Source organism: Callorhinus ursinus, unplaced genomic scaffold (genome assembly GCF_003265705.2).
Source record: "Callorhinus ursinus isolate GAN/ISIS: 27379988/994484 unplaced genomic scaffold, GSC_fseal_2.0 scaffold2, whole genome shotgun sequence".
NCBI lineage: Eukaryota > Metazoa > Chordata > Mammalia > Carnivora > Otariidae > Callorhinus > Callorhinus ursinus.
In genome coordinates, this window is record NW_027397064.1 from 50,062,500 (window position 1) to 50,087,337 (window position 24,838).

At 37.8% G+C, this 24,838-nt stretch overlaps 1 long non-coding RNA gene and 1 pseudogene across 3 annotated transcripts in view; both read right to left on the reverse strand.

The window, feature by feature from the left end:
* Window positions 1–24,838, reverse strand: part of LOC112806760 (uncharacterized) — a 333,839-nt gene that overhangs the window by 193,073 nt on the left and 115,928 nt on the right. The window lies entirely within an intron of this gene.
* On the reverse strand, window positions 16,401–16,524 carry LOC112808140 (U4 spliceosomal RNA; annotated as a pseudogene).

The following is a 24,838-nucleotide window of genomic DNA, read 5'->3' on the forward strand; positions in this document are numbered from 1 at the left end:
AAAATCCCAGCTAATTTCTTTGCAGAAATTGACAGGCTAACTGTAAAATCCATAAGCCAAAAAAAGGGACTTAGAATAGCCAAAACAACTTTGAAAACAGATCAAAGTTAGAGAATACATACTTACCAATTTCAAAACTTACTATAAACCTAATCGAGACTCTGTGGTATTGGCATAAAGATAGACTTATGGATAAATGGAATAAATCTGAGAGTCCAAAATCGAACCCTTATATTTATGATCAATTGGTTTTCAACAACAGTGCCAAAACAATTTAATGGGGAAAGAAATATCTTGAACAAATGATGCTGGAACAACTGAACACCCCTCAAAAAATGAAGTTTGACTGCTACCTCACACTATATTATCAAGTATTTACTCAAAATGTATCAAAGACCTAAATTTATGAGCCAAAACCATGCAATTCTTACAAGAGAACATAGATGTGCATGTTTATGACCTTGGATTATGCAATGCTTTCTTAGCTATGACACCAAAAGCACAAGTGAAAAAAGAAAAAATAAATTGGATGTCATCAAAATGAAAAACTTTTGTGTTCAGACTATGAGTAAAGTGGAAAAAGAAAGCCCAAAGATTTGCAGAAAAATTTCACAAATCATATATTTGATAAAGAGCTTATATCTGGAATATATAAAGAACTATTACAACAATAAAAAGAAAAATAATCCAGTTAAAAACTGGGAAAAGGATCTGAATAGACACTTCTCCAAAGAAAATACACAAATGGTCAATTAAGCACATGAAAAGATGTTTAACATCATTAGCCATCAGGGAAATGCAAATTAAAACCACAATGAGATACCACTACACAACCACTAAGATAGCTGTAGTAAAAAAAAAAAAAAATGGAAGATAACAAGTATTGGTAAGAACGTAAAGAAATTGGAACTCTCAGACATTGATGGGATTGTAAAATGAAGTAGCTGCTTTGGGAAAAAAATCTGGTGGTTCCTCAAATGGTTAAACATAGAGTTATCAAATGGCAGCCTCTTATCTCCTAGGTATATACCCAGGAGAAATGAAAATATATGTCCAAGCAAAACTTGTATATGATTTTCACAGCAACACTGTTTGTAACAACTAAAAAGTGGAAGCAACTAAAAGTCTATCAACTAATTAATAAAATATTGTATAGCCTTAAAGTCGAATATTTCAGCAATAAAAAATGAAGTACATTAATACATTCCACAACATGGATAAACCATGAAAACATGCTAAGTGAAAGAAACCAATAACAAAGGACCACATATTATATTGTTCCATTTATATGAAATGTCCAGAATAGGTAGATCTTTAGAGGGTAGATTAGTGGTTGCCTAGAGTTGGGGAATGGGAGATTGGGGGGGGGGTTGACTAAGGGGTGGGAAGTTTCTTTATGGAGTGTTAAAAAGTTCTAAAATTTATTATGGTCATAGTTGTCTAACTCTGAACATTACTGAATTGTGTACTTGAAATAGGCAAATGGTATTGTATGTGCAATATATTTCAATGAATCTATTGTAAAGAACTGATCTATTGAGTCAAAGCAATTCCATCAACACCCCAGCAAGTAATTTTTTTAAAAAGAAATCTGCCAGTTGATTCTAAAGTTTATATGAAAAGACAAAGGAATTAGAATACCCCAAACCATTTTGAAGACCAAAGATAATGTACTCACACTACCTGATTTTCAGAACTGCCATACATAAATCATTACAGTGTAGTGTATTGGAAAGGACAGATATATAGATCCATGGAACTGAATAAAGTATCCAGAAATAAACTCTCACTTATATGGTCAATTGATTTTGACAAAGGTGTAAAACACATTGATGGAGAAAAGATAATCTTTTCAACAAATAGTGCTAGAAAAATTAGATCTTCCTGTTCAGTAAAGAAAACTTCAATCTGTATCTCACACCATATACAACAGATTTGCACAGACATTTCACCAAATAAGATATACAAGTGGCAAATGAAGACATAAGATACTCAATACAATTAGACATTCAGGAAATGCAAATCAAAACCACATTTTTATACCACTACATACCTATGAGAATGCCTTTTAAAAAATGGCAGTACCAATTGTTGACATGATGCAGAACAACCAAAATTCATATACTGGTGGTAGATATTCAAAATAATAACCATATAAACCTATCATATTACTCAGAAATCTCATTTTTTGGTATGTAACAACAAAAATGAAAACCTGTGATCACGCAAAAATGTGGATGCTAATGTTTATATTGGCTTTATTAATAACCCCCTAAATTAGAAACAGTCAAAATGCCTTTCACTGAGAAATGGGTAGACAAAGTAGGTCACATTCACAGAATGGAGTATTCAGCAATAAAAAGGAAGGTACGTGCAATAACATTGATATTGCTAGGTGCACGAATCCAGACACAGAAGGCTGCATATTGTATGATTTCATTATGTAATGGTCAGGCAAAGGCAAAACTATAAGGAGAGAAAAGAGATCTGTGATTGTTCGGGGCTGAGGACAGTAGGCAGACTGCCTATAAAGGAGAATGTTGAAACTGGGGAGCAGGGTGACAGAATTATCTTGACTTGGGTTGTGCTTGTACAACTGTGCAAAGTTTGTGAAAACTCACAGAATTATACACTAAAAATCGTGGATTTTACTGTATGTAAATTATACATTAAAATGGAAAAAAGGGGGACACCTGGGTGGCATAGTCAGTTAAGCATCTGCCTTGGATTCAGGTCATGATCTCAGGGTCCTGGGATCGAGCCCCGCATCAAGCTCCCTGCTCAGTGGGGAGCCTGCTTCTCCCTCTCCCTCTGCTGCTCCCCCTGCTTGTGCTCTCTCTCTCCCTCTCTGACAAAATAAGCAAATAAAATCTTTAAAAATAAATAAATAAAAAGAAAAGAAAATGGAAAAAAGAAAATCAAGCAATTATACATTTATGACATAAAAAATTTTCAGAAATATTTCAGAAACATACTTAGGAGGGTGAAATCAACAAACTAAGAGTAACTGAATAAATACAGGGAATGAATATGTATTTCCTTCTACATAATTATAGTTCAACCAGTGAAATAGATGCTTTCAAAGGATATAATCCCTCTGGGTAGAAAATCCTGGAGGCAGAAAGAATAGAATATGAAGATGTGCTCCTAAGACTGATACTTTCAAGATAAAAATATTGTCATTTCCAACTTTACAGGTTTTTTACTTTATAATTTTAGATCAAAAAAATAATATAACTTTAATGAAAAATAAATTTTTGTATCTCACTAAATTATGCTTTACATTTATTTCGTTATCTATTTACTGTTTTCACCTGAAAACACCTGAGCAAATAATTCAGCAATAGAACTTCAAAAATGGAAGAGATCTTAGCTAAATAATCCTTGCCCTTTGTATATGAGGAATCTAAGATTCAGAGAAAATAAGACAGTCGGCAAAGATTCTGTAAATAGTTGATGCCAGAATTGGGACTAAAATTCAGGTCACTAGATTCTTCAGGAGTTTTAAATTATAGTTTAAAAAATTAATACTAGCTATCTTTACAGTAGAGAAGGAAATAGATAGGATGGGAAAAAGTTTAAAATGCCTTCAGTATCAGACTTATAAGTTATTTAAGCAGATAATTTAAGGTCCTGTTTATAGAATTGATACAGATAAATCCATTGCAGTAATATATAAAATAAAGGATAAGAAAAGTGATTAAGAAAACAAAAGACACAATTTATGTTATCCAAATTAGTGGCCATTTTCCTAAACAATATTTCAGTTTTCCTTTTTCAATTTTACTACAGCGGTTTAAAATACTTTTAGAGGACACTGTGTCCAATTTTGAATTTTACATAATCATTACTGTAGACACCTTCTAGTCAGGCACACTAATGTCTTCCAGAAAGGTCCTTGGAGAATTGATAATAAAACAAAGTAACTGAGTTTATTTCTAAATGATTCATGTAATTACACTTTAACATAATTGAACATGAATTTTTATTGAAGTTTTATTTCTGTATTCTGAAACATACGTGGTGGGAAACTTTTAGTCATAAAGCATCTCTCCCTCTCTCAAGGATGTAAATGCCTTTGACATTGCTGGATGATTCTGTCACTGAGGAAATGGGTACCATCTGTCTCTGCTTAGTTGTGCTGAGAATGTTGACCTGACAGCATATAGCAGAACTGGAGAAACCTAGAGGAGTATCTCCATTCTTTTTTAACATAGTAATAAGTTATCTGAAGTATTGCAAAGCCAAATGAGTTTGTGTCTGCAAAATGAAGACAGTAGAATTACTGTCAGTCTGCAAAAGATTAATTATGGGAGTTTAGAAAGACTTACACAGAAGCTATCTGGGTTCAGAACCAATAACCTTTTCCAGCTGTCATACAGAAATAAAGGGGAGAGACAGAGATTCTCTGTTTGCTGACAATCTAATTGAGACTGCTGAGTTAGAGACCTAGGTGAGGGAACACATATTAGCGTGAAAAGAGGCTACATTGATGAGGATGTTGTAAGATTAGATTAGAACAATATTGTATTCAATTCCCAGTAACTTGGGAGGATAGGATTGTAATCATAATTCACCTTTCATTTTAGTTTATTATAGTCAAAAACCAGAAAAGGGACAGACACAGATGTTTAACAATTGAAAAGGTTTTATTTCCTCTGACCGAACATACCTAATTTTAGTTGTCTATTATCTCCACTAATATCATATATGTGTAGCTGACTCATTGTATTCTCCCTGAAATGGTCTCTTCCTCCTTCCCGTGTGCCCTCACTTCCTATTAATGGAACTAACATCACTTCAGTTCCAAAACTTCGAATCATTTTAGCCCCCTTTCCCCGTCTGTTGCTTGGTGATTGATTCTACTTCCAAAATTTATCTCTAATTTGTTCCCTGTGTTTTCAATATTGCAATCACAATTCCTTTTTAAAAATCTGTTTTTTTTAAAGATTTTATTTATTTGACAGAGAGAGAGAAAGCGAGAGCAAGAACACAAGCAGAGGGAGTGGGAGAGGGAGAAGCAGGCTTCCCAGCGAGCAGGGAGCCCGATGCAGGGCTCGATCCCAGGACCCTGGGATCATGACCTGAGCTGTAGGCAGACACTTAACGACTGAGCCACCCAGGCACTCTACACAATTCCTTTTTTACCATGTGTTTATTCTCTAAGTATTCACTAGCTACATTCCATATCCCCAATCTTCTCTACCACCTGATTTATGATCCATTTTCCTAGAGAACAACTCTGGTCATATTTCTGTGATGTAAAATCTTTGGTTAGCCCAGAGTATCTATTGAATGAAGCCCAGTTGCAAGTAGGCAATCATCATGTCCCATTCAGTGATTTTGTATTTCCTCTATCCTCCTTCATGTTCCCTGCTCTGAGTTTGTCTCTTTACCTTATTTATGAAGCTTTCTTGGCCTGGAATGTCCACTCACTTTCTATTTATCCTTTAAGATCTAGATAATAAAATTTCACATTTTATACAACTTTCTTGGATCACACAGCTATGAACAACTTTTTGTCACATGAATGTTCACAGGATGGGGCTGAAAGGTAACCACCTAGGAATTTTATGAGAACTAGGTGTTGAAATCATAGGACTTTAACCAACATATCTATCTTTGCAGTTTAGATCACCATGTCACAAAAAAATGATAGCTGGCCAGTACAACTCCCTACCCTAAGATACTTTCCAAGGAAGACTCTAAAATAAAGATTGGTGAGATTTCCGCCCACATCTGGAAGTTTGAATAAACCCATAAAGAAAGAAGCATTACTGAACACTTAAGCGGGTGCGGGCGCGCCCCCCCACACACAACATATGGAAAGGTGGACCATGTTTTCAAAGAGAAAAAAATGCTTGAATAATCCATTAGATTTCTTTGAAAGAATAGATAAGCCTGAAAGTGATGTGGCACCAATAGATACTACAGTTAGATTTCTATGGCAAAGAAATGTTTCCTTTTACTCCATCCCCCATATTCTATAACAATCTCACAATGTTCTCCACAGTTCTCTAAATAAGCCATCTTGTTCATATCTCCATGCCTGTTCATCTTCTTTTTGCATTAGGGCTATATTACATGTTATCTCTTTTTAAACCTTCCCCCAAAGCAGAGAAATAAATTCACTTTCATCTTCAATTTCCTGGCATTTTGGTCCTATACCAATTATGATACCCCTGACAATAGTGCCTTAATTACTTTCAACACACCCCTAACTTATAAGTCCCTGGAGTGTACTGATTGAGTTATTATTCATTCTTTGTATCACTAAAATCTAGTAAAGTGCCTAACACCTAGAAAGTGTCTAATAAATATTGGATAAATGAAAGAATGAATGAAGGTATGGTAGAGACTACTAACTCCAAGTTTCAAAAGAAAATGAGGCTCAGAATTTAAATTACTTACTCTAATCAGCCAACTCATCAGTAGAGCTAACATTCAAACCCAAGGTTTCTTACTCCAAAGCCAATGCTTATTTCCCACATAGACTGACTCACCTGAATTTACCAAACCTTGAATATTCAAACCAGGTGACACTTTTGGAGCTTTAACTGGGCAAGGTTTTTGAAAAACAAGAGGCTTGCTTACTTCTTTGCATAAAGGGTGAATTGTAATAGGGTTAAATACAAATAGCTACATAAAAACAATTATATTTATGTACATGACACATTCACAAAAGATTATTAAAATAAAGCAAAATATATGAAAACAATTCTTAACTTTGAGAGAGCCATGCTCTTCTTCACAAATCCGCCCTTCATGTGACTATAAAGACAGGGAACTGAAATTGAAGAATCTGGGTCTGAACCAGATTTCAGCGTGATAAAAGAATATGAATGCCCCTTGGTGTTTGTGGTATTAAAAGGACATAAACTGATTAATGCAGCCTGCTAACTATACCAATTTATTATTTTAGTCAGGCAAAAAAACTATGTATCTAGGTTTCAAAACAAATAAATTATTTCAGGTTATTTGAGATTGTTTTAAGGGCTTGTAAGCAGGGAAATAGCAGTCACATCTTATGTCCATATTGTAAACTGATTAGCCATGCATCCCATTTCACGATTGATTCCAGCTGTGTCTACAGGCTTGGCCATTGAGCAATTCCAAGAAATATTTCCACCTATCAACACTATCCTCAATGGAAGGACTACTGGCAGAGATAAGAACAATTGGTTATTCTGCTGGTACTGGTATTGAGATAAAACACTCTTAAGTTTGACAGAGATAAAAGAGAACATTTTTAAAGGAGCCATTCTGCCCCATTTATAAAGATGTGATCTCCTTTGTTACTGGATATTTTTTTCCTACCAAAACATGATATTGGCTACTTTGAGGATGAACGTTGAGACTATGTGGATCATTGGTATGATGCACTGTATCCACATTTGTGTTCTTACCTTATGCTCTCCCTACACACTCTTTCTCTGTGTTAATTTTAAAGAAATATTATGCAATTTACTGTCAACTTACGCAGAACTATGGAAGTATGATGTCATTTTGGCCAAAACTAGATGCCATACATTCTGAAACCCTAACCTGATATCATTCAATTTTTCAAATTACTAGATTTACATATTAATAACTCCTAGGGTATTTTTCTTTTTATAAGCTCTAATTGCAACCAGAATTTATGGCGTGGGATCTTTTATTTTTTTTCTTTTTTTAAGATTTTATTTATTTATTTGACAGAGAGAGACATAGCGAGAGAGGGAACACAAGCAGGTGGAGTGGGAGAGGGAGAAGCACGCTTCCCGCGGAGCAGGGAGCCCGATGTGGGACTCGATCCCAGGACCCCGGGATCATGACCTGAGCCGAAGGCAGACGCTTAACGACTGAGCCACCCAGGCGCCTGGCGTGGGATCTTTTAAAAATCCAAATGCAATGGCTAAGTTCTTCAAGCCTGAAGCCTTGCCACACTGCCACAGAGACTCTCTGTAGACACAAATCTAAAAAGTTGGGGCTTTGCATTTTATCCTGTTTCCCTCACTGGATAGTTCTCCCCACACCGTTTAATACATACACTCCCAGCAAACCCTACTGCCAAATGATGTCAACAAAAGCATTGTTTCAAAATGTGTTCACTTCTCTACCACATTCATCTTTATCACGACATATACATATACATAAAATTCAAGAAATCAGAATTTTTCTCCTTGGATTCATCTTACCAATTTCCATAGTATCTATGAATTTGAAAAGAAAAAAGTGAAACCTGGTTTGTGTGTGTGTGTTCTGAACTATGAGTTTTGTGTGTCCTACCTTCTTTGAAGTAACATGATCTCCTTCAGAAGAAGAGTGGGTGAAGGTCTTGATTCATTCAAAAGATGCTTATCCCCTTGGTGGCTGCAGAAAGCATGCTTTGTTTGGTGGAATGTTTCTCAATTCACTGAAGAGTTTATATGTGCATGCACCTGCTTAACGGTCAATTAAGGAGCCTTTCCAAAGGCTGTAGTAGGTTGGGTTTGGGTTTTTGTTTTTTTTTTTTAAGATTTATTTATTTATTTTAGAGAGAGAGAAAGAAAGCATGAGCAGGAGGGGCAGAGGGAGAGAGAATCTCAAGCAGACTCCACACGGAGCCTGGGCCCTGACACAGGACTTGATCTCAAGACCCTGGGATCATGACCTGAGCTGAAACCAAGAGTTGGCCGCTTAACTGACTGCACGACCCAGGTGCCCTGTAGTAGGTTGGGTTTAAAGGCAAAGCTCTTTTGGCCTTATGTAACAGCAAAATGAATGGCAGAATGTTTCTCATTAAAGATCTCCTTTCAACAGAGGCCTCTTCAATGCACAGTTTACTTGAACAATGGTAAATCTGAAACTAGGGAAGAAAGTCTTCAGTCAGAAACAGCTGAGCAGAGAAGCAGGACCAAAACTGATAACTGAAGTGGAAATTGTATTCCTCAAAATTTTCTCTAAATTAAATTTAATTCTACAAATATTTTTTGAAGGACTTTTCCGTGCAAGGCACAGTGAATGTTGCAGATATAAAATCAGTCCCTGAGTCTTTATCTTAACAAGAAGGGATAAGGTAAGTTCACAAATAAAATACAAGATGTTAAAGATCCCTGCATAGGTGAGGAGCAAATGTATGGAGTTCAGAGATCAAAGAGACATTGCATTTATTTGAGTAGATAAGAAAAGGCTTTGTGGAATATATTCATGTAAGATGGACCTAAGATAAAGAACTCTAGGTAGGTTGAAGGAGGGAGTGATTTCCTAGGTAGAGGGAAACACCACATGACCAGGAGGACAGAAGCATGGGATAAGCCTAGGGGATATTGCATAGTTTGAATGTTCTAAGAACTTAACTTACAAAGAGGAAGACCAAAGGGAGCTACTATTACAACATATTTTGGGGGTCATATTGGAGACCGTAATGAGAGAGCTCTGTAGAGGCCACTTTTAGGCAAACAGGCTTGAGTGATGGAATGTAGAAAAGGGCCCACAGTGACCTCCCTGGCTGAATACAGACCAGCCCATCAGGGGACCCACTTCAAAATACCCATAGGCCCCCAAATACCCAAAATACCAATGGGCTACTTACAACTAGGTACAGTTACCAAAAAAGGGAGTATTCCAGCTGTTGCCATACCTCCTCACCTTCCCCCTTTTAAAAACAGCCCCCAACCCCTGCCTCATTACAGACAGCCCCTCCTCTGCTGCCCCACCCACTGCTCCCTTGCAGGTGTATTCAATAAACTTCTATCACCTTGTTCCACCTCAGGTGAATTCTTTCACCACCCGTGCCACTGGCTTCCACTCAATCACTGCCCCACATTTGGGGGCCCCCATCTGATTGGACAGACAACCTGTTTAGACACCACAAGCTCTAAAGGATTTTTTTATTTGTGTAGGCCTCAAAGAAGTCTTCAGTGGGGAGTTGATTTTTGTTTACTTTGCTGTATTTAACAGGGTAGAGAATTTAGAATTAAACCAGAGTTTAAGCTGTAGTCTTTAGAAGGGCTCATTAATATTAGGCTCCTATATGGCAAGATAGATTTGGGGGGATGAATCAGTGGTTAACTAGGACTTACTATACTAATATAAGAAGGGGATAATCTGGGCTCCAAATTGATGCCCTCCTTCATTTGATAATAATAACAATAATAGTAGTGATTATAACAACTACTCACTGAGTATGGTAATAACTATGCGACATATTATTTCATTTGCTTATATTATTTCATTTATATTATTTATGCTTTACTTATTTCATTTCATTCTCACAATTGCCCTATGAGGTAAATACTCATTATTATTTCATAGATAAAGTAACTAACACCCCAAATCTATGCAAAATACCTAAGAAGCTGGGTCAAACTGGCCAGACTCTGTGTGCTTGACCACTACTCTCTCATGACTCCCATTTGGACACCAGACAATTTCTTCGCCCGCTTGTTGGTAGGTGTTCAAGCACAGTTGTCCAAAGAGAGCCTTAGAACTTCACTAACCCACTTCTTCAGATCAGTACCTCTTCTCTTGATAAAGTCTGTGGGCATGTTACTAGTCCACCAGGTTTCCCTGTCTGAGACTACCTGAGAGAGTGGGCTGTATACCATCATGGTTCAGCATGGGCTCTGAGGACGAGCTGCAAAGTTCAAACATGGTCCCTGTCACATACCAGGTAGGTATGTGACTGTGGGTAAATTCCCCTCTACTCCTTGGTTTACTTCACCTATAAAACAGGGTAATAAAGTACCATCCTTGTAGATTTGTTTTGATTATTAAATGAGGTAACACATGTGAACTATTTAAAATTTTGTCTGGCAAATAGTGAGTATTCAATAAATGTTAATTATTATTTTCAACCAAATGTCTGGCAATAGTGAGTATTCAATAAATGTTAATTATTATTTTCAACTTAATGCCATGGTGCTACAAAAGGGGAAATGAAACAAATAACACAGAGAACAGTGGTTTCTTTATTTGGGGGCACCATGATGGTCCTATTTCTATCTCCCTTTCTCTGTCTTTGGACTCTTTCTTATTTCTGTGTAGGTAAGGACAATCCCATAGAAAGTCAAAGGTAAAGCATCTAAAAATAGGAATCTTTTTTAGTCCTCTAGCCAGGAGATCAGAAATCACTTATAGAACACAAAATAAAGTTCAGTTATAAGAACAGGAGGAGCACAATTATCTTTTAAAAACCATTCTTGCATCATGGAAAACTTTCATCTGTTCTCTTAAAAATGGCAGAACTATTCTTTTTTGCAGATGCTCAGCTTTGTGACAACTAGATAAGCAGCATATGGTGATACAGACAAGGTAAAAAAAAATGAAGAGGGAAATGCAGACTGAAGTCTAGTCTGGCCACTGAACATTCACGTGCTCCTATTTTAGATGACCATCAAATTATCTTATTTCAATAGCATTTGTATTTTTTTTTTGATTGCAGTTACAGAGCAGAAAGAAATATTAACATTTTTACTGGTACTTATGTTCCAAAACATAAAACATCGGTTCCAAAGTTTCTTAGGAGGCAGCCCTCAAAATTTAAAATACTCCGGACAAGGTAAGGCAAGATGGCCTGGTTGGTTGTGTTTCTTTTTGCTCAGATCTGCTCGAGTCGTGCCCTTCCTGTGCTCTTTGTTATAAGAAACCACATTTCCCAGGCTCCCTTGCCCTGTGGCATATAGGTAGGCTTGGCCAATGGGAGGCAATGATGGAAGTTTGGAGGGCCAGCTAACGAGTGAGGCCAGAGTACTTCTCCCCTCCTCTCTGCCTCCAAGGATGCTCTTAGTCTTCACTGAGTCTCCTCTCTGATTCCATCTCCCAGCAAATAGCTCTTCATTCTGTGGTTTCAGCTTCTATTGCACAGTCCCAGCCTCTGGGCTCCAGTAACACTACCTCCTCTCTGCCCCTCCAGTCCTAGGGGTCTGGCGGTTTCCTGCTGTGGTTAATCTCTGAATTTGCTCACCATCTCCTATGGGGCTTCTTGGTCATTACATCACCTACGTAAACAGTGTCCAATATTAAATTCCCTGTTTGAAATATTCACATTCGCTTCTTTATTCTCTGACTCTACTCACACTATATAACTTTTTTTTTTTAACACTGTATAACTCTTTAGTCCAAATGCCATTGGTCAGGGTTTCCCTTGCCACAAGTGTGAAGCAAGCATTTTCCTTTCCAGTAGTTCATCTCTCTCATTCTGTGTCCACATCCTAACTTCATGTTTCCATTCAGCGACCAAGTGGCTTCAGAGTGTCAGCATGTGATAACTCATCCTCTGTCCTCCCCTAGCCTGTGCCTTCTGAGACTGTCACACTGGCAAGTAATCAGAAAGTTAACTCACTATCATAACATCTGACATCTTTATGTGGAACCCCTCCCATCGTTATTTGATTAAAATTACGATTTTCCCTGGAAACCAGAGCCCTTCCGGCATAACTTATATTTTGCAGTGGCATTTTTGCTATTTTAATTCCTCTTGCTCGAAACATCATGGTAGACTTCAAATTTACCCTCATCATTGTTCTTATAAGCAATTAGTTCCCTTAGGAAAAACCACTCTGGTCTATACAGATCCCATGAGCTGTTTCAGAAACAAAAGGCCCTTGGGGATGAAATGAGGTTCATTTGGTGGGTTGGAGTTTTGGTTGGGTTTGTTCAATGTCCTATGGCCAGCCAACTGCTCTGACATTTAGAACCATTAAAATACTGGGTTTTAGTGCTACTGATACATTTAAGAACTTCCTGAAAGACAAGCATGCCAGCTTTGGATATTTATGAGACCTCTACAAAATGATCAAGAAAGAAAATATGTACTTGAACAGTTTAATAGTATAGATATTCTGCTAATTTATCTCAGCTAACGAGAGCTTCCAAAACAATTCCTAAATCTTTTGCTGAACACCTGTGCTAAATGGGGGTGGTTATGATATACCAAATAAATTCAGTTTTTGCTAATTTATTGCCATGAGTTAAAACTTATAATTCTTTTATTAAAAATAACTTAAGGTGCTAAAAGCATAGAATATAACTTTATATGAAGAAATATTATGTTTTATTTTTTTGGTAAAATTAAATATTCTAAGGATTAGTGTAAAAATATTTACGTGAAAATAAAATCATAGAAATCCTTATAGACGAGTGAAAACTTACAATCATTTGCCTCCAACTGGTGGCATATAAAGATGGAAGGGCTAATTTGGATTCTCTTCAGGTCAAGTTATCCCTTGGCCTTATTTTTCCCCCTTCTAGCTTGGCTGATCTGCTCCTTTGTTTCCCAATACTGAGCCAAGAGAAATGTTTAGAGCAATGAAGGGGTCTAAGTGTCACGTGGGTAGATCCTTTACTTTGCTTGTGAGCTCTAAGATGAATGATTATAAACTTCTACAATTCTTACAGATGACTTTTCCACACATCACCCAAATCATCAGCCCCTCCTTGTCCCTCTCAATTCACTCAAACCTAAGTATTTGGAGGGCACAAAGGATGAGAGTGGCAAAGTAGGGGCGCCTGGGTGGCTCAGTCGTTGGGCGTCTGCCTTCGGCTCAGGTCATGGTCCCGGGGTCCTGGGATCGAGCCCCGCATCGGGCTCCCTGCTCGGTGGGAAGCCTGCTTCTCCCTTTCCCACTCCTTCCCTCTCTCACTGTGTCTCTGTCTGTCAGATGAATGGATAAAATCTTAAAAAAAAAAAAAAGAGAGAGAGTGGCAAAGTAGCCAATGAGTTCACCTTGACTCTTCACAGTGCAGGAGGTCATTACAGGAGACTGTGCAAAATCCAACACCCTAAAGTCCCTCCAATAAACACATTGTCAAGGTACATACCATAGATAGTTCTTGAGAGAAAAGATTTAGTTCAAAGGGAATACAACCATCTATCCATCCATACTCACAGGAGAAAATGAGTCTATTGATTAATGTGGGGTTATTTTCATAAATTTAGCCCTGAAAGGATAATATTGACTGAAAGAAAACTATAATTTAGAGGTCACATAAAAAAAATTTGATATAATTAAAACATAAGAAAAAAGAGGAAAAAGCAAAAGCAAGGGTAAAATTGATAGTCATCCTCTATACTCTATTTGTTCAGTTATTGAAATCACTAAAACAGATGGAAGTGTTGGAACTTGATAGGTATAATAACAGAAAACCACTAACTCTTTCTGAAATCAGAAGGAAGGGAATCTTGGAATTCATACATGTACATATATAAATTTACATTATTTATCTAGACAATATAAGGCAAAACAATTTTTTGTCCAATTCCCAAATATTTAAGTCATAAATATTTTCTTGGATTTTGTTGCCTAGATAAACCTTGACACCCCAGTCTACCTGGCAATTTTTAAATTGTTCTTTGGATGATGGGAAGGGTAGAGATTCGGGTAGTTATTCCCATGCCCTAAATTAATGTGTTAACAAGCTCTATCAAAAAAATAGATTTTGTATTTTTTTAAGGTAACTTAATCTTAAAATTTAATGTACTCCAAATAGAATGACAATCAATTTTGGGGTAAAGTAAATATTATTCTAGAAATCTCTTGAATGAAAGTCATGAAAAATCCAAGAAAATGCAGAAAAATGTAAACAATAAGGGAAAGAGCCTGAAAAAAAGATATTCAAATATTGCAAAGCTAGCTTTAAAAATATACTGTTGAAATAGGAAAGGAACACACAGGTATATTAATGGAACAGGGTAGAAACAAAGACAAGCAAATAAGAATTTAGTATACTTCAAATTAGTAAGAAAAAAGGACTATTCGGGCGCCTGGGTGGCTCAGTTGGTTAAGCTACTGCCTTCGGCTCAGGTCATGATCCTGGAGTCCCGGGATCGAGTCCCACATCGGGCTCCCGGCTCGGCGGGGAGTCTGCTTCTCCCTCTGACCCTCTTCCCTCTTGTGCTATCTCTCATTCTCTCTCTCTCAAATAAATAAATAAAATCTTAAAAAATAAAAATAAAAATGTTAAAAAAAAGAAAAAAGGACTATTCAATAAATATAATGAGCTGGAGTTGATTATTAAATATATATACATGTGTAGATATGTGTATCTACAAATATATATATTTACATATATGTATTTTTAAATAAATGTATATATTTAGATTTAGATTGCTATCATGTATTTAATATATATGGCTATACTACACTTTACACCAAATGCCTCCAGGTAAAGTAAAAAAGAAAAAAATTGAGCCAAAAAATATTTGAAGGAAATAAATGTGAACATAATTTTTCCTGGATGAGGAAAATGCTTTCTAAGTTTTACAAAATGTAGAAACCATAAACATGCAATTGGTAGATTGACTACATGAAACTGTAGAACTTCTCTACTATAAGAAACATAACTTTTTTACGGAAAGGAAAAAATGGGGCATAAACATTTGTAACCTACATGAGAGACCTCAATTCTATCTGATCTGAACATCTGAATCTATATGTACAAATATATTTATAAAATAAATAATGTCTGGGGAATATCAAAACAATGCATTTTGCCCTGTATAGGCTCTGGTTTGTAGTTGCCTCAAGGTTTCCACTTCTAATTGCCAAAACTAGTGGATTCAGCTCAAAGGGCTTCTTCCATGATTAAAACTCAGGAACAGAATATGAGGGGAGTTCCAAAGAAAGTTCCAGCTAAACAGGAAGAGAAAGAAAACCTGCCAATTCTACCCTACCTGCGTGTGGAAAAGAAAAAAGTAGGGGAAGTAAAGAATCAGATAAAAGTATTCTAACTCTTTTCTCCTGAACCAAAATCCCAGACAGGAGTGAGGTTTTAGAAAGATAAAGAGAAAAGCCATAAGCAGGAAAGGTTTGTCCCCCACTCCTAATTTGAGAGTCTGAAAAAGACAAAAATGGCCTCCTGAAGTGGCTGGGAAGAAAAAGAGCCTGAGTTTATAGTACCAGGCTTCCTTTGGCTCTTGCTGAAGATAAAAACCCTTGGAAACCCAAGGCAGAAGAGTGGAGAAATTAGGCCAGAGCTAGATGGCATGTGAAAAGGTTCCAGCTGAGGCAGCCAAGGGGGTCACCAGACCCTGACCAAGGCAAGAGACCCACTTCAGCATCAGTAGAAGATTCCATCAGAGAGCCAAATAACTAGATAGATAATAAACGTCACAGATGATTACACAAATACCTTTGTACCCTCTGTCAGACTACCCCCATACTCTATGGGATCACATAAATACCTATCCCTGCCAATACACAAACATATCAGATATCGCCTTGGTGAAAGAGCAAGGAGAAGGAAAGTATACCTTAAAGTCTGAGCGTGTACTTAAGATTAATCTAAAGAATAAATGTTTAAATTAGACCTAAGATACATTCGTTGATAAATTTAAGTTCTACTTCTCCACAACTTTCACCAATCCACTTCCCCAAGAGTGAGGGCTCATAGGAAACACTGGACTAGTTATAGAAAATTAATAAGATAAATTTCCTTCTTTCTTGATAGCACTAAGGAAACTTGTGACTCTCCTACATATATATATAAAAAGCTCTTTTCAATTAGCAATAATCGTGCCTCGGATAAACCTCATTGGCTACGATACTGCCACTGCGCAAAGCTATATAAAAAGCTCTTTTAAAGCAATGGAAGGAAAGGGGCGCCTGGGTGGCTCAGTTGGTTAAGCATCTGCCTTGGGCTCAGGTCATGATCCCAGGGTCCTGAGATTGAGCCCTGCTTTGGGCTCCCTGCTCAGGGCAGAGTCTGCTTCTCCCTCTCCCTCTGACCCTCCCCGCTGCTCGTGCTCTCTCTCTCTCTAATGAATAAATTAAAAAAACCTTTTTAAAAAAGGAAAAATAGGCTCGGAACATACTAACTCAGAAAGAATAGATTAAAAACCTACCGTGACACCAAGTAGAGTTCACTACTCTAATATAAACTATGGACTCTGGGTGACAATGATGTGTCAGTGTATGTTCATCATTTGGGACAAATATACCCACTCTAGTGGGGGATGTTGATAGTGAGAGACATTATGTGTATGTGGGGGCTGGGACATCTGGGAAATTTCTTCCTCTCAATTTCACCATGAACCTAAAACTGTTCTAAAAAATAAAGACTAGGGGGGCCTGGGTAGCTCAGTTGGTTGGGTGTCTGACTCTTGGTTTCAGCTCAAGTCATGCTTTCAGAGTCATGGGATCGAGCCCCACCTAAGGCTCTGCACTCAGCAGAGATTCTTGGAGGGTCTCTCCCTTTCCGTCTCCCTATCCCTTCCTCTTTGCCCCCTGCCATGCTCTCCCTCTCTCTCTAAAATAAATCTTTAAAAAAAGTCTATTACAAAAACCACTCAACCTATTAGTAAAGAAATACACATATGGCAACATGCTTTTTCTATCAAATTATTAAACATTTAGTTTTTAAGTGCTCTCTCTTGGTGAAGGGGCAGGGCCACTGACTCTGGTATAAACTAGTAAGTGTGTCCGGAGGCAATTTAGCAGTATATTTTAAAAGCTTTAAAATTTCTTTTCTGGTATTTCTGGTATTCTCAAGAAAATAATTAAGAAGCCATGTGACCACCTACTCATGAGACCATCTTTCATTAACATTTATAATACTGGAAACAAGAAAACAAGAAGTGACTGATAAAATATAGTTCTATAAATAGGATAATAAATTTAAAAATATTATAGAAGTATAGCTTTTGACAAGGAGAAGAGTTTCACAATATATTGTGGGGAGTTAAAGAAAAACTACAAAAATGTATGGGCTTAAAACAACATTTAATTGGTGCAAAACAGGGCACCAATGGATTAAGACTTTATTTTTTTATATAATGGAAAAGTGATATTTAAAATTGACTATCAATTTTTAGCTTCAGTAATGATACTTCTCTTTTGATTGTTCTGGATGGAACAACTTTTGGAAGCCCTTTTAATTATTAGAATCACTGAAGTAGTAATGGCTAACATTAATTGAGCCCTCACTATGAACCAGGAGCAATGTTAAACAGTATTCATACATTTAGTCCCCATAACTACGTATGAGAAAGGTACAATTGTCATCAGCCCTGTTTTATTGATGGGGACAGCTGTTGGGTAAATTGCACAAGGTCATCAGCCAGCAAATGATAGAGCAGAGCTTTATATGTGAGCTATCTGGATCCAGTGGTTGTTTATGTAACCCTTATGCTACCTAACGTTCCTGCAAGACTGGTACCTAGCTAATGTTCAGAGGAAAAAAATGATAATTAGGTATATTTGGCAAGGCAAGGCCCATCTCTTAGATGCTCTTGATAGGTGAGGCAGATGAGCCCCTTCCCCCAGGTATTCAATGATATCCACAAATTTACATAGGAGTCAAGATAATTTCTAGAAGAAAAAGGATCTATGTCAAAATTCAGTTCATTTTGTGATTCAAATATCTGCTCTTTTGAAGCGGGGGGCGCCCTGGCTGAGACCTGAATGGAAGAAAGAACTGGAATCCAGAAAAAAAAAAACCTAGGAAGCTACAGTCAGCAGGTCTGGACTTAGGGTCTTCTCTCAACACTTGACCTATGCCATCAGAAGAGACTTGGTTTTGCCAACGGTGTAAAGCTAACGCCTAATCCAGTCACTTGAGTACCTAGAAGTGTACCTTGAGAAGAAAAAAAAAAATAATAACCCTCTGGGGCTTACCAGGTTAGGAGAGGCATATCCATAACTGAACTTAACACCCAGGGAAGGTGCCTCCTTCTCGTGCAAACCAAGGAAATGTTGTGTGAAGTAGGTACAGGGAGGCAAATGGGGCATGCCAAGGGCTGGCCAGGTTCTGCATCAAGGTGAGATGCATGAGGATTCCTCCAGCTTGAGTCAAAAACGTTGGAATTCTTGGCCAATCCCATAAAACAAGGAAAGACAAGGGTTCTATAACTATGGTCATATGGAGGATTGGAAGTTCATAATTTTAATATTAGAGGAGACATGGTCTCAGTTTGATGTCACAGACTAGTCTTTTTTTTTTTTTTCTTTTTAAAGATTTTATTTATTTGACAGAGAGAGACACAGCAAGAGAGGGAACACAAGCAGGGGGAGTGGGAGAGGGAGAAGCAGGATTCCTGCAGAGCAGGGAGCCCGACGCAGGGCTCGATCCCAAGACCCTGGGACCATGACCTGAGCCAAAGGCAGATGCTTAATGACTGAGCCACCCAGGCACCCCCAGACTAGCCAGTCTTGAAGACATCTGGTTTATGTGCAGATTTATGTTTGTGAGTTGGGAAGGGGGAAAGTTGTGTTTAAAAAAACCTTATGAAAAAATAAACAACAATGCATTAAGCATAGCTGTTATTGGGTGAGTGGGATTCTCATTATTTGAAATGTTCTTTTGTCTATATTTTCTGATATCAAGTATTGAGTTTTCAACAACAAAAAAGCAACTTTATTTTAGGGGAAAAAAAACCCCTGAGATTCCAATTAATGTTGATCTTGCTGATATTTAATTTTTTCCCGTGATTTTTAATAAAAGCAGGCACTTTGTAGCTTACGCCTTCTCCAAAATGAACACATTTTCATTTGTCCTTTGACAAGATTCACAATTGCAACGATCTTTCCTTTTTCAGCTCAGATGAATGTCTCCATTCAATGTATATGACAGAAAATTCACAGAATTTTCTATAAAAGAAATATGTTTGGAGATTAAACATAAAATATTGTTCAGGTCATTAAAATTTTATTGTTTAGAGCTGGTGTTGTACTCTCAAATTGGCAACAAAATGAAAAGATTAAATCAGATTTGTTAGACAATACTATTAAATGCTGGGTTGCAAAATGACCTATAGCTTTCTCCAGACATTAAGTTGCTGGCAAATAACCAAGTTCCTGTGCAGGCAAGGCAATGAATGTAACTGAGAGAACTTTTATTCATGATACAATTTAGTGATGTGGCCTTCTTTCCTTTACTCTCAAAGAAAAATGTGAGAGGGATTTTAACATTCATCTGTCAGTTGTAAATGCAGTAAACTTCTGCTGTCTCCAAGTTTTCTCTGCAGTGCCTACTGGGGAGAGGAAACACCGTAGCCTTCAATGACAGCACTCTTATTTCTTCCTTAACACCGTAATTCTTAGGACTTGATGTGCCCTACGATATCACTGCATTGGCAGCTGGTTAGTGGAGTCCATGGGATTTAGTGATACATTCAGAATAACCACGGTAGCAGGGTCTGTAAGAGGAAATTACAGAATTAAGACATTTTACAACCGAAGGGACTTGAAAAATCAACTCACTCACAACTGTCATTTTACAGTTGAAGAAACAACTGGAGACCTAGAGAAATCAAGGGTCACATAGTTAATGATAAGCAATGCCAAGACTAGAATGCAGGTCTTTTATTCCCTAAACTAGTACATCTTTTTGAAGCCAAGTTTAACAATGTGCAAGGAAGGTTGCACCTTAGTTTCAATTTTTGGATTCAAAGGTGTCAAGAACCATTCTTTATCACCTCAAGATTCAATATTGAGCTATTTTTTTTCAAATAAAATTCCCAGGTATATATTTTTATTCATTAATCAGTTCATTCAATAATTTTGGGTTCTTCTCATGTGCCAGGCATTATGGTAATGGTATGATTACATAATGGGCCAGGGTTGTTCAGAGAAACAGAAGCAACAGGATGTATGTATATAGAGAGATTTATTTTAAGGAATTGGTCCACCTGATTGTGGAGGCTTGGCAAACCCAAAATCTGATGGAGGAGGCCAACAGACTGAAGACGAAGGGAAGAACTGCAAATTGAGTCTACAGGCAGTCTGCTGCCAGAATTCCTTCTTGCCCTGGAAGGTCAATCTTTATTCTAGTAAGGCCTTCAGCTGATTGGATAAAACTCATCCATCTATGGAGAGTGATTTACTCAAAGTCCACAGATTTAAATGGTAATCTCATCCATAAAAGCACCTTCACAGAAACATTCAGAATAATGTTTGACCTAATATCTGGGCATCATGGCCCAGTCAAGTTGATACATAAAATTAACTACCATAAGCAAGGCCACAATTAGATCAGGAGCTGTCTTTAAACTGAAGTCAGGTTTGGCTTTAAATTACAAGAACACATTTCTGGTTCCTTTATTACTGCTGATGCCTGACTGGATGACTTGTTGGTACACTCATTGTCTTGGGCCCACCAACACCAAATGGGATTAATTAGTCACTTTTATGCACATAGAAGAGTTGTAAAGAGCGGTAAATTTTCTTTAATGTGTCTTTCCACAATACTCCAGGAAAATCCAGGGACACATGGAAACTGGTATACAAAGACATAAAGCTCAGATCCTCCATTCCAAACAGCAGCGGGAAATTATAATCCAGCAGACTTTGTATAAAATACCTTCCCAACAGCAGGTAAAGTGACTGACTCTTACTCCCCATATCAGACCTAGTCCTTGTATGGAAATTAGACATCTAATTTCTTGAGAGCATGGCTATTTAGTGTCCTCCAAAAGGCCTGAAAGTATAAGACAAAGAACCCAGTAGTACTCTTGATAAGACATGACGGGGAGGGAGGGAGGGTGAAGCTTTCCCTTCAGTAGCCTTGGTTTGATGACTTATAGGGAGGCATGGCCACTGGGTCAGACCACCTGTGGCTGGAAGGCAACCACACCTCAGATGAAAACAACTACTGGACAGCAGGGTAAAAAAAGATGTGTATTTCTCTCCTTCAGCCTCCATCCACATAAGGAAAAGTTCAGGAGTCTAACCTCAAATCCAAATATTCCATTACACCAGGTGCATTGTGTAAGTTCCTTCAGAAGAGGTATTTATGTGCTAAACTACCTTTAGCCTATTGAGGTGAAAATTTGACTTTAATTCCCAAGTAATGAATCATATTTGTCCTTAGAATATAGACTTCATGAAATATAAACCACATACTAAACTATATATTTCAAGATGTTTTTAGACTTTCAGAAATGCTAAACTGAACACAGATCAGTATCTGGTTTCGTGCCCTGTTAAGAATAATCTCCCCTCTTGGTTTGAAGAGCACAGCAGGTCACCCTGTTCAATATACTCCCTCAAGCAACATAAGAGAGTGTCATTATTCCCACTAAATTCTTTTGGTTTGTTTTCAAGTTTATCAGAACCAAGATAGCCTAAGCGTCATATGATCACTTTGAGCATTAGCGGTATAACAAAACAATAATTAGTTCTTCAAAATGACTTGTTGAAATAGTTTATCTTTCTTGATGATCTCCATTCATGAGTAAAGAGACACTTTAGGATAACAAGATGTTTTCAGTGCAGAAGATATCAAGATGAATAACAAACTGTCTGTAAAACCATCAAAACTCAGGAAAATATTCCCAAATTAGTCTGAAAAATTGAATGCCTCGAACATCAGCTGGTGAGCCTTGGAAAAATATGTATTTCTATTAGTAAATCTGTAATAATTATCAGTTCTTAGTACTGCTGTCTATCTTGTCAGAAGCAAGCCCATTTTAATACATTCAATTTTAATACATTCAATGAGTATGTTTTTGTCACAATTCATTTCCACTAACATAAAAATGTCCTTCAAAATTTCCTTTTTGGGGGGGTATTATGGCACAAGTTCTCAGAAATATTAGGATTTTTTTATCACTTTATTCCTGGAAGTTTAATCAGGACCATCTTGAATTAATATTTCTTACTTGAACTTGAATAATGAAGATAATGGACTTCTAAAAGTATGTACACATTGTCCATATACATCCATTAATAGAAGAAATTCCATTAGCATATAAATCTTTAAAAGTTTTGGAAATACTCAATTACTGACTAAAATACCAATGATTGTAATTCGGGCTCAGTAGTTAAAGAAGATTGTGAAAAACATTTTAAAGGATTCTGTTCAAAGAATAATGTGTGTAAACACAAAGGAAAGTTTAACTATGTACATAACAAAAGATGCATCCATTTAAAATTAATTTTGAGATTCCAATCTCACAAACAGTGACTGCAGCAATGTTTTTAGTTTAATTTCAGATATAAATAAACTGAGCTCCACTAAAACTTCACTTGAGCCAATGTTAAATCAATAAAGAAAAATTGCCATAAAGTTTGGATCTTTTTAAATATTTTAAATAAAACTACTTATAACTAGTTAAATGAGAGAAAATCTGAGATAAAGCTAGAAGTTCTGGTGTGCAAGATTTGACATTAATATCACTTGAGAAACTGTGGAACAAGAGTTAAAATTTTCCTCTGTGACTCAAGAGTGCCACTAGAGAATCATCCTAGAAATTAAAATACCATGTACCTAATCTAGACATCATCATGCTCTCATCTTTTTCCCATCTACATTGCATAGTTAAGTAGTCCTTCAAAAAGTATAAGTACACTTAAATGTGTTTAAGTCTTTCATTCTTAACACACACACACACTCTTCTCACTCCCAGAACCTGACAGTCCTCTTCAACTAGCGCCCTTAAAAGCCAGATTCAGAGTTGTTTATATCTTAACAAATATACCTCTTATTTTCTCCTCATCTCAATGCCCTCTGAATCCTGCCTCACGTTTTAATCATAAGTCTCATCAATTTTTACCAAGTTCTTTGTTTCTAAATCCAAGAAAACGGTTTGATTTGTCAGTGCCTGGTATTGCTGACCACTTCCTCCTGGAAAAATATTTGACTTCCATGACAATGTATTCTACTGGATTATCCCATCTATCCAGTTATTTATTAGTCTCACTGAGACACTTTTAGTTCTCATATCTGTATTTTATTTTATTTTATGTTTAATAAACACTTACTGAAAAATACCATCTCACACTCATCTGCTAGAGGGAACGTCACTGAGAACTATGTAGCATCAACTAAATAACAGGGTTGACCTAAACTTAAAAAGCAATGGTCATGGCTTGGGGGTGAAGCACCGGAGCGATTGTGCCCTGGGTGTGGGCGTCCAGGGCCTGGCTACTGGGAAGCTGAGTCAAACCTGCAGGTGACCCCAAGCCCCGGAGCCTAGCCAGTGCACCCGTGCTTCTCCTGGAGCACCTGGGGACGCAGGGGAGCCCCTGGCCCTTGAGGGCTGCAGGAGGAGCAGCAGTTGCATGAGGGACAGCCTGGACCTTTGGTCCGATGGGGCCTCTGCCTAAGGCCGTGGCTTTCTCTCCTCAGCTCCTGGAGCTCTCTGCCGACAGAGTGGCCCTCTGGCTCTTCTGACTTACTTCCTCACACAGAAGGACCTCCTCCTTGTGAGAGGAGGTGGTTCTCTGCAATTCTCTACCCAGGTCCTCGGCCATCTTCCTGTAGAGGTTGCAGGTGTGATGGATGGCATTCTGCTCCTGCATGCCTTGGGGAGCTGCTTCTCCATTTCCACATGGTGTGTTTCCTCCTCAGCCCACTTTCTCTCTAGTTATAGGACATGCTCTCCACAAATCTCAGGCTGTATTTGGAGCTTCAGCTGGAGCTTCTGAATCTCACTTTCCAGCTGGGCATTTTCAATGGGCAAAGACACTTCCTCAGCCTGGAGGTGCATTATTTGTCCTGTGAGCAGTCCTCTGATTTTCCTCCACAGTTCCCTGCACAGCTCTTCTTTCTCTGTGTTGGGACTGGCCAAGGGCACATTGCAGTCGCCATGGTCAGTGGTGCCCTTCTGAGGGACTGCTGACAGGTGGACAGGGCCATTGCCATTCTCTGCCTTCCTGTTTCCCCTCCTTCTGAGCCCCCACCTTCCGCATGACATCTCATGAGCTCCAGCACATGCAGCATCTTCAGCACGGTCTGGCCCAGGGTCTGGAGTTGCCTCCTGTCCTTGCTGTGTCCCGCTGCCCCCCTGGATTCTGGAGCACCTGCCTTCCTTTCTCTTCTGCTTTTGCCTGAACTCTGCACCTGCAGTTAGCTGGTGGTTTCTTGGACCAGTGGGTCTGGATGTCCCTGCAGATCAGGGCTGTTATTGGAGTCATCTGTTGTTTTCCTCCCAGGGGTT